Here is an 11,724-nt window from a genome sequence, read left to right on the forward strand (position 1 = left end):
AAACGCATGAATTATAGATTGTGCATGACGTCACAAGCTCCGCTTACAACGAACGTGGCGAAGCTCTAACAACAACAAAAAAAGAAAAGATTAGGGCCCTTCGATCTCTAAGCCAAAGTATACGATCGCAGAAGCTGAGGCTTATGAGCGTTGCAGAAATAGTAAAAGCAACTAAAAATTAAATTCTCGGATTTTACGTGGCAAAATCGAGATTTCGTTCTGACGCAAGCCGTTGGAGGAGGGGGGTGGGGGGGCTCCGGGTTTATTTTGGCCACCTGGGGTTCTTCAGCGTGCACGGGTACACGAGGTTTGTTTGCACTCCGCCCCCAATCATCAACGTGGTCGCTGCGGCCGGAATCTAAGCCGCGACCGCAACCCTCGGCGGCTTAGATCCAGCAGCGCCACGGCCACCCGGTTACCGCGGCGGGCACGTAACCGCAAGCAAACGTGTAAGTAGCGCGTGGTTGACGATAATTCCGGTCTGGCACAACGAGCGCGGTCTGAGGCGATTCTTTAAATGCGAAGCATTTCTTGGCGAACATTTGCAACTTTGACAGCATCTATCTAGCCGCTTCACATCTTGGTGCTCTCATGTTCGTTTAATTAGGTAGGTGCCAAAATTGACGTAGTACGACAAGAGTGTATGACGAGCGTAAATGATAGGCCATGACGTGAATTTCATGACATGCGTGTCATGTAGGTCATGAAACGGCCGACTACGTCGTGGTGCTCTGGTGTTCGTTTCGCTAACTTGGCAGGCTCCCCGCACACAGCTTCGCATAACATTGATACCCACAGGGCGTGGGATCTGCCGGCTTTATATTTTTTTTTCTTGGCCTTGTTGCTCGTTTCGAAGGCTCCACGTCGCGTTATCGCAAAACACGTCGTGTTGTCGCTAAACTATATTTCCTGTGTGCAGCTTAGAAATGCCGAATCGAAACTGAAGCTCTAAGGTTTCTAGTCCCCCCTCCCCTCCCCCTCCTCCCGACGGGATGAGGGTCGATCACCGAGGGTGCATTTTCGAATCGAGAAAGGCGTATATCAAAGGGCCTTCTGGCGCGTTCTTGCGTTTGTTAACGCGAATAGAGAGTATTAACTGAGAGTCTATGGTGCCCTCCCGCTCAAGAACGACGTGTGCTAGCCATCTGCGCACAACCGTTTAGCCAGAAAGCTACTGCGCGTGCCCAAAACGTCTATGCCAGCAGCGAAACGCAGAACACTCCGAAATAACGCCGATTTAGCTGAGCAAGAGGGTGGTCGTTCGCTCGATTTTCTTTTTATTTTATTTTTAATTTTTATTGCTTTCCACCCAAGCTGATGGCTGCATCTCTCGCGTCTCAGTAAGACGGTTTTATCAAAAATTCAGTGGCGATTTAGCGCTAAACGCGAGAAAAAGTAAAATTCCGTAGCATTACGTGGCACTTCTCTTGGAGGTGCCGGATTCATGCTTTATATCGCGTTCACCGCATTGAAAAGTGTTGTTCAGGAGCTCACTCGACATGCGTTGAAGGTGGTCCGGAGCAGATCAAGGGCAGGTAGCTGAGACGGCTATCAGGTTGAGGCCTTGGCTTTACTACTTCAAGCATGAACCAACTAGCGCAAGCAAGAGTTTTACTTGACCATATTTCTTCTACGTTGGGCCATTTCTTTCAACAAAGCTTTCGTACCAATCCTGCCATTTTGTGCGTCAACCTGGTCGCCGTCTCAGCTTGCCAGTCTCTAGCGGCTCCGGTCCTGTCGTTTGTGTTCTTCTTCTTGAGTCCTGGTCTTCTGCGCCTTGGCTTTACTATTTCAAGCATGAACCAACTAGCCAAAGCAAGAGTTTTACTTAATCGAAGTGAAAGCTAAGATGGTTTATTAGCACAGTAAGCTCATCAAACTTGTTGGACATTGAATGAGCGTTTATGGGAAAACACTTCACGGAGCGTCATGATAAGAACTCAGAACCGAGGTGCCCTTGTATCTGTTCAGGAATTACGTATCCTATAGCGTCTAGCAGCAGACAACAGCGACGCAAGAATGCACAAACTTTAGAAAAACAAAAAAACATCATCATCAACAACAACAACTACAACAAACAAAGCACGAGCAGTTGATGCGTTTCCATGATCAGTGTCTTTGAGCGGACCGTTTGCAGTCATGCGGTCTACATCTGTCACCGACATGATGCGCAATAAAGGCGTCGAATCAGCTCAACGCGCGAGCACTTTGCTTTTATAGCTCCGGATATACTGCCAACCAACAACTTTTTTACGGGAAATGGCAGCAGCAAAAAGCTGCTTAGTCTTCCATGTTAGGCGTTCGTTTACTAACACGGGCCTTGAGGCGCCTTCGCAGTCAAGTGACTGAGTAGTCAGCCGCGCTTTCCGGGCTTTTCTCAATACAGCCTTGCGCTTCGAACGAAGCGTAAAGCGCAAAATAACGTCCTTCCCGCGGTCTCAAGAACAGCGAGAGGGACAAATTGAACACCCTCATACGAAAGACCTACAAGCTGGCACTGGGGCTTCCACCGACGACGTCGACGGAGAAGCTACTCAGCCTGGGCATCCACAATACTTGGGAGGAACTAGTAGAGGCCCACAAGACGAGCCAGATAGAGCGACTCAAGCTCACCAGCACGGGTAGGGACACGCTAATAAGGCTGGGCTACCCAGTCGAATATGAGTCCAGAAAACAGCGGGTTCCTCTACCCCTGAGGGAGAAGATCACGGTGGCCAGCATCCCGAGAAACATGCACCCTGAATACCACAGAGAAAGGAGGCGAGCGAGAGTGAAAGCTCTGCGTAAGGCCTACGAAGGACCAAAACAAAGAAAAGTCCGATACACCTACGCGGCGAAGTACAAGAACAGAGCGGCCCACGCTATCAGCGTGATCAACGGCCAAGGACAAGCAGTAGCAGCGGCCTCGGTAATCACTCCAGACATCGACTGCGCGGAAGAAACGGCGATAGCCCTGGCGGCCACTACGGGCCAGCGAGAGGAAGATCTAATCACGATCATCACCGACTCACAAACAGCATGTAGAAATTACCAAAAGGGCCGCATTTCCAAACAAGCCCTGAGCATCCTCGAAAAGCGAGACAATTTTCCAGAGGTGTACATTGTCTGGGCCCCGGGACACGAGTCCCTGGCGGGTAATGTAGCGGCTAATGCCGCTGCCCGAGATCACATTCTCCGGGCTATCCCACCAGGTTCACGAGCACCGGTAGACCAACAAGATAGCGTCCCGAAAAGATACGCCGATATCCTGAGCCACTACAGACTGGGTAGAAGGATCTATCCACCCCCGCATCCCCAGCTGACAAGAGAAGAGGCGGTGATCTTCCGAAAGCTACAGACCGGCACATTCCCGCACGGCACCCTGCTACACGCAATGTACCCTACGACCTATACTCACAAATGCGCCTTCTGCTCTACGCTTAATACCCTCTACCACATGGTATGGGAATGTCAACAAAATCCATCGACACCGCCCATCACCGGACCAACCGTCGAGCAGTGGGAGGCCCAACTGATAAGCTCGAGCCCTGAAGACCAGCATCGCCTGGTGAGCAGGGCCAAGCTATCAGCTCAAGCCCACGGCATCCTGGACTAGGGACGCCGCCCACCTCGGACGATTTTACCGTCGGCTCATTTCAACTAATAAAGTTTATTCCTCCTCCTCCCGCTACTGTGCGGTCTTTCTACCCTGGGACAAATATCAATATCCGAGACATCAATGACTGCACCTAGTTTATGGCCAATAACCTTGATAGCTGCCGTTTCATCGCACCCATGAGGCACACCTTTTACTTCAATGCTATTTAGTCTTTGTTACTTCTCTAGCCCGTCTACTCGAGTATGTAGTCTCTTATTTTCGTGTTCGAGTTGCGTGTTCTTTTCCACGAGTTTCTTCGCGTCCGGCTTTAGCTCTGCGAGAACCTTTCGAATTTCGCATAGAGTGTCACTGGTATCCGAGAAGTACTTTACGCTCTCCTTGAGAGAGCCGAGTTCAAGACGTACTTCTCAGCAAAATTCGTCAAACTGTTTCACGAGGTCTTTGTCCTTGCTTTATTTTGACATGTTATATGGCACAGTTCACGGAAAGAATATATACCTCAAAACGCAAGCAAATGCTCAGCAGCAGCGGCAACCACGGCTGTGATTAAATGTAAGTACAGGACGGCTATAGATTAACCTGCAAATGTGAAGAACCTCTTAGCGCCGGTCCAAGACGGCACGTTGCCACGGCTGCTGAGAACGTGTCATCCGTCCTGTCTCTGTCAGAATCATTTTGTAGCTGTTTCGTGGTGACGTAGGGCCAAATTGGTGTCGACATCTAAATAGGTCGCAAGCTTGGAACGAAAAGCGAGCCAAAACATATCGACAGAGGTATCAGTTAGTGGCGCACGATTGAATCGCAACCAGGTGAGGGGGGGGGGAAGCACTGAAACTAGAAATTCCTATATGGGAAAAGAATGTTGGAAAGGTTTTAATCAGAACACTGTCATACGATTAAATATAACGTTTCAAATATTTTTGCTGTGCTAAAACAACAAATGTGTATTTTTTTTTCTATCTCACAATTTTTTGTTTCGTTCTTGGTGACCCCTACCAAGCAGTGATTCTTTCGCAAGTCTCGGCAAGACTGCGCGAACTAGTTATTACGTCTCGCGGAGTGGCGTTGCGCCCTTCAACGCGACGGTTTCGTCCGAGTCATTTTTATTCGCTTCCATGTTTGTTCCAAAGTGTGGCTTGCGCTTCATTTCAAACTTTGCCTGACCTAGCGCTGGGCATTCGTTGGCGAAAGGTGTGAGTGTGGGTGTTTTGTTGTCGTGCAAGTTCACGCGGCGGCATCCGACGCGCTGCGTCTCGTGGTGACGGCAAATGCGGAACGCTCTGCGAAAAACACGTCGCTCTATGGTCGTTCACTCTCCGTGACACAGGCTCTGAGTGTCGCACGGGCAGCAGAATTAGTAAGTCGAATGTTCTCTAAAGTATGACGTAGGGAAATGTTGTCTTGCCCGATGACTCTTGGATATCAATACGTGGTGTCCTACAGAATTGCGAGTGATCCTGTGAAAAGCTTTCGCATATGTTGCCATACATTGCGACACTGTGATGCCCATAGTAGTTTTCATCCATTGAAACATTAGGTCCTGTTCGGTCAGTTACATTGGTCGCATTATTCTAGACGAATAAAAGAAGTTGCATTTGAAACCTCTCTGGCACTGTCATTTATTTCCATCCGATTCGCTTACCTTCCTAAGGAACCTACTGGAGCAATCGCCGTCAATAACAGCATAATTACGTTGACATCAAGACATACGCCACTCCTGTAGTTCAATGACACGCTGGCGCTTCAGTTGAAGCGAGTCGCCGCAAGCTCACTTCAGCCTCAAAAGAAAACTGCTGGCGGTCGAAATACCGGACGGCAAAAAAATTCACACATTCGCGCCAAGCAGCATAAGATCTTAACGTCACTGCCATTTCCGGTTGCGATGTCATTCTCCATTTTTTTTTAAGTTGTCCCCCCCTATACGCAGATGGCGACGGTTGCAAGAAGCCTCCATTTTTTCGACCCTTGGGCTAGCTCTGATACCACTTTATATATACCTTGGTATCGACGTAATCTCCGTGGGTATCAGTTGATTCTGGGCTTTTGAAACGATGCGTTGAGTGCCATTGCTGACGCGGTTCTCCTGCAAATATGAAGAACCCTTTTTTTTTAGCACCGGAACAAGACGGCACGTTGCCACTGCTGCTGAGTACGTGTGATCACATGATCTACTAAGTTTTGCAGGCGCGGCGCAGTTGAAATGGTGAACCGAGCGGCGGTGCGGAATGCTCGCTTTGGGACAAGCGCCCGCCTTCCGGTGCTATTCAGTATGACGCAGCATGGCGACGGTGAGTGCTTGCGGTTATAGGGCGAATCCTTTTGACGTGTGTCTTTGCGTGCGTGACACCCCGCTTGTTAGTATAAGCAAATATTTACGGCAATATATACGGCCAAAAAATTACGGGCCTTACTTGCTTCGTGTAATACTCCGATACTTCGCTATCGCAATCAGCGATTCGCCTTTATACCAGCTCTTCGAGCTTTTACGATGTGCGACACTTATACTTACTATGACAAGCTTTAAACCTTTGCGGGTACTTGAAGAAAGAAAATTCACTACGAGACAGGGCCGTACAACCGGCAGCGTAGGCAGATCGCTCGTGTATGTCATCTGCTGTGCATCCTGCTCTAAAACCTCGTTTCTTTCTTCGGTCACGTATGCAACGACCGGCCTAAATTAGCACTCCGCTTAATAACGAATAGTCGGCGCTAACTGTAGAACAACGAAGCAAACAAAAACCAGTACGTTCGACGTGCGCTAACGGCAGACGTCGGAGCCCAACAACCTGCCAGCCTGGAATTCATATCTCGCAGAGCATAAGCGTCAAATCTGTCTCACTCTCTCTTCTGCTTCTCTCTTTTTTTTTTTTTTTGAGTTGTCGGAAATACTAATTTCAGCTGTTGGACAGATTTCTAGAAGCCCAGCCCTGACAGGAGCCACGATTTAACGGCTGCGTAAGCTGTCATTAGAGGAAGAAAAACGAATGCAAAAGGAAACGAAAGAAAAAAAATATGTATACGATATAGGTGGGCGACAAATAAGCGAGATAGCTCATTCAGGAAACAAGGGTTCGCGGAAGGTCTCGCGCTGCTCGTTAAAGCGCGCGAGTTAAAGGTCAACGCGGCCCTTGTGCGTGCGGCATTATTAAAGCTGGGCGTACGGCGACACGTCAAGCGCGCGCAGCGCCCCCTCGCGTTCACGTCGTGCGTGGGCGCGTATATACGCACGCTGTGCGTGCGCTTCTGCGAACGCGGCTGCTTAAGTGAGTTAGCGCGCCCCCTCCCTTCGCCACCCACTCCCCGCCCCCTCCTATCCCGTTAACCGCCTGGCGTCTGTGCTTGCTGAATGCGGGCTCTGTTCTCGCCTTCCTCGGGCTTTGTAGACAGAAGAGCCCAGCTCCTTTCTAAGCCTTTTCTACTTTTGTCTCTGTCTTCGTGGCTGCACCCGCTGTTCCCTCACCGCTGGAGGGCGCTGCTTTCACAACTGTAGAGGGGGCGTGTTTTATGTGTGTTTGAGTGTACGGTTGTGTTTGTCGCGTTTTCATGTCTGCATGTACGGCTTCCGGCTTTTGTCTATCCGAGTTCTTGCTTGCGGGCGTGTCGGTATTTGTTTGCCCGAGTCTGTCCGCGTGTGTTTTGCGATTTTCGACGTGGGCGTGTGTATTTCCGCCTCAACCTCCCCCCCCCCCCCCTCGCGCCGCGCTCCTCCTCCACGCGTATGTGTTTCTGTATTCCTCCATTCTCACCAACGCGTGCTTGTGCGCGCGCGCGCACACGCACACAATGCGGTGGCAAAGAGGATCGCGCAGCTAATGAACGAAGATGCGCGATAGGGGTTCGTTCATCGGTTTTGTTTGCTCGCTTCTCTACGTGGGCGAGTGTGCGCGCTTGTGTTTGCGCCGCGTCACCGCATGCGCCGACGGTCGGTTTGGTGTTTTCTTTCTTTGCTCGTGATGCCCTATCTCGGCCGCGCTCATTTGCCGGGTGGCCGGACCGCGTGTAACCCGTATATATATGTATCTGCGCCCCACGCGCGTGAGATCTCTCCCGCGTGCCTCTTGTCTCTTGGTTGGTTACAACCCCCTCCCCCAAACAATCCGCTATAATACGCGGCGCTCTCCCGCGCGGTCCATCACCGCGTGGAATGAGGCTTTCGAGTGGAAGAGCACACTGAGCCCACACGATGGCCGTACACAGATATCGTCGCAGGTCTTCCGGGTGAAGAAAGAGAGCTGTTTGTTTTTGTACTCATAACCCGGAAATCTACTGCTACGTTTGTTTAGACTTTCCTTTTTTTTTTCTTTTTTGGCTCGAGATGCAGCGCCACAACACTTGGGAAAGGCTCCGAGTTGTCGAGCGACGCATGTAGGCCTAAAACCTATGGCTTTTGCAGCGAAAACTGAACGTTAGATTTCTGACTCGAGAGACGCAATCGGATACCTGCGATAAAGGATCACGGGGTAGATGCGAATTTCGAGGCAGTACAAGTTCTTTAAAAAAAAAAGTGTCCCCAGCTAAAACGCTTAGGTTACAGTGCGTTCTGTTTTGGGACGACTCGAACTTTCTGCAGGGACGCGATGGATGACGCGAATTTCCGAGTAGCTCCGTGGCCTTTCCGATTAAAGGAACGCAAAATAGAAAAAGAAATTATTTCAGCAGCATTAGTAAATTTCTCCGCTATAGAGCGCAAAAAAAACAAGCCACTCTTGCCGTGAGAATAGGGTCGACAAGCTATAGAAGATAGAGAGAGATAAAGAAGAGACAACAAAAGGCGGTTGGCGACGCCACCTTGAAGTTCCTGTACAAGGCCGCCATCATGAAGTCATGCGTTAAGGCGCCGTCTGCTCGGGTGTGTAGTCAACTTCTTGGCAAACATGCAACTACACTGTGTTCTACCATAACCAAACACTGAACTCGGCAATCTTCGACAATGGCGGAGCATTGAGAGTGATAGCTAGCATCAGCGTTCTGCTTGAACTTTTCGGACGGTGTTTGCTTACTATGCGCGGATGCGACATGTTGGCGCGACGCTGAACGCAACTGCCGCTGCGCAGAAGAAACAGAGCCCTGGCGGCCACCAGGCGTCTCACGACGCCGACGGGACGAGGAGTGCCGCCAGGGGCGTCGCACCTCGACGGTGTACGAGCAACGGCACCTAGATAGCACGAGGCCTGCTCACTCCGATCCATGGCGTCCTGCTACAGGCCCGATATTTCCATTGCCAAGGCTGGCGTGTCGAAAGCGGTGACGTCAAAATCATCGCGGCTTACTCGGGAGCATACCCATTAGACTTTATGGCAGCTGGGCCAGTAACATGATGTCATGGATGGGATTGGACAGGCCTTGTGCTATCTAGGTGGTGTTGGTACGAGGCGAGGCCGAAGCGAAACCGTCGACATTTGTCAAAACGGTCGGTGCAACATTAGATAACTTTACCGTGACGTGTACTGCTCAGAGAGAAACAGAGAGATAAAAGTAACGTAACGACATGGTGGTTACCCGGTGGTTGTCTCCACTTGGATAACCTGCGCCAGGCAACTGAGCACAGGGGTGTGAAAAATGAGAGGAAAAGAGAAGCACAACACAGACCAGTCTCTGATGGAGGGGGAGGGTAGGGGGGTGGCAGTCACACAGACAGCCATAAGTCGCCGCATAATCATTATATTATTGAGATGTTGACCAGTGTCAACATCTCAATAATATATTTAACTTCATGCAGGGCACAGTCACAATTTGTCGCGCAGTTCGGTATCTCTTAAAAACGCCGCAGCGCCTTTATAGACGGTCGCGCTGATGTTCGTGTAAGTCAGTCTCCAAGAATCTTATGTCGCCTGAGAGGGCGCTTGTCCAGCTCGTGTAGTGTGGCTTAAAGGGCTGCTGTTTTGGGGTTGAAACGCGGGCTTTCGCGAAGAAAGTGCGCGGTCACAAGTGGGCTATTGGTCATTCCCATCACAAGGAGTACGCGTATGAAAATGCTATGTCAAGCCACAGACGAGCAAGAAGCGTGTAGTGACGTCGTACGAGGCTGGATGGAATACGAAGTAGTAAATTTATCGTCCAGGGTGTGAAAGCGCGCGTTTGTAACGTGTGATGAATTCGTTAGGCTGCGCGCAAGGGCGTTGAGGTGGTTCTCGAAAGAGGGCTGACAATGCAGTTGAACCCGTCATGGGCGGATCGAGCAGCTGCGCCCCCTTGATCATTTTCACGGATGCCGCAGTGGCTAGGAAACCACTGAGGTATTACCTCCCGCCCTTCGTCAGCTACTTGATCGTGGTCTTGCCTTATCACTGCGGCAAGCTGCTCATGTGATCCATGACGTAGTGCGGAGGACAAAATATGGAGGGCTGCCTTGGAATCAAACAAGATTGACCATGGATGGAGTGGTTCCTCCTGATTGAAATGAAGAGCCACACGGAGGGCTACGAGCGCAGCAGCTATAGCTAATGTTACGTGTGACGTCGTTATTTGTATTTTGACGAATCTTGCTGGAATCTACACCGCTCCAGCCGAACTTGTAGGCGTGACCGAGCCATCGTTGTAAATATTGCGGGCGGCCAATGCGCACTTCATTTAAAAGTCGTAATGGGGCCTGTTTGAAAGCAAACAAATGCATCTGAGCTCTTTTTGTGATGTATAGGATGGTGATCCAAGACCAGAGTCCAAGACCAGAGAATACACACAGCACTTCAGCAAAAGAATTGCTGGCTCTCCCGCAATCGAGAGTATATGTAAACATGAACTGGCAACCGACAAAGCAGATTGGTTGGAGGTGGTACTAGCCGCAATCTTAAAATGGAGGCGTAGTGCATGTTGGCAACGACCCCCCCCCCCCCCCAACACCGCACCACGTCATACTATATACTGGTCCACATGAACACTGACCAACTGAAAGAAGAAAACCGGCTGAAGGCCGCACGACAGGCAGCGCAAGGCGCCAGGAAGACAGAGCGCACTGCCCAGCTACAGAAGAAGAACGAATTGAATTCTGGGGTTTTATGTGCCAAAACCACGATTTGATTATGAGGCACATCGTATTGGAGGACTCCGGATTAATTTTAACTACCAATAGATCTTTAACGTGTCCCTAATGAACGGGACGCGGGAGCTTTCTCATTTTGCCTCCATCGATATGCGGCCGCCGCGGCCGCGGTTTCATCCCGCTACCTCGTGCCTAGGAGCGCAAAACCATAATCACTAAGACACCGCGGCGGGTAGAAGCGCCTGAAAGAGCCGCCATAGAGTTACTGTATATGCTACTGTAGTACCTGCGGTAGCACATACAGTAACTCTAAGCCGCCACGCAGCGTAGCGCCATCTCTCGAGGCGACGCAAAACCTTCTTCCGTGGAACTCGCTGAGCGCTGGCGTTCAGCATTCAGTGCCAAAAGATGACAATGAAGTGTATGGTGCCCCTTACCTGCCTTTTGAACTATCGCAAATGATTGATAAAACTTCAGCGGACTTGAAGTTACCACTTGACACATTAGCATTAACATTAGCTTTAGCATTAGCAACAAACATTAGCAAGAACTCGGAAGCAATATCTTTTGTAACTCGTTTGGGCTGTTACTAGCGTATGTAACGCGGCCCTGCACAAAGGGTTTGGGGCCAGAGACGACGTTCTTTTTTGTGAAGTTCTGACTGGTTGCCCGGATGATCTCGCTTTGTTATCGCAACTTGCCCGAATGTTGTCGTTCGAGTGCCTGTATAGCGGCTTTGGCTCAAGGTCACTCGAAGGTCGACGACAACGGGAGCTGAAAGCATTTCACGCTCAAAACGCTAGTGCGCTTAAGTGTCGGTCCGCACAGCTGCGGTAAGAAGAACGCTGCCATAGCTCCGATACTGAGGTGATTGAGCTTGGTATTGGCTGTGTGTCCACTTCGCTGCGTCATTTTTCTATAGCCAAAAGCACTCCGCGTCTCTGAAAACCACGTAATCAACCGCGCGCGAGCCGCACATCCGCCCTCAGCAGGACAGCACGACGACAGCGGCGGTGGCGCCGCCGACGGCGCCTCGAGCGTCGGAATAACGGCTGTCGCAATAAAATGTTCACTGAGCCACAACGGCCCACCACAAATATCATCTGAAATCCGTGACGTCACAGTGACGCATCGCTGCTGGGGTTTT

The sequence above is a fragment of the Dermacentor variabilis genome, chromosome 8 (genome assembly GCF_050947875.1).
Source record: "Dermacentor variabilis isolate Ectoservices chromosome 8, ASM5094787v1, whole genome shotgun sequence".
Classification (NCBI taxonomy): Eukaryota; Metazoa; Arthropoda; class Arachnida; order Ixodida; family Ixodidae; genus Dermacentor; species Dermacentor variabilis.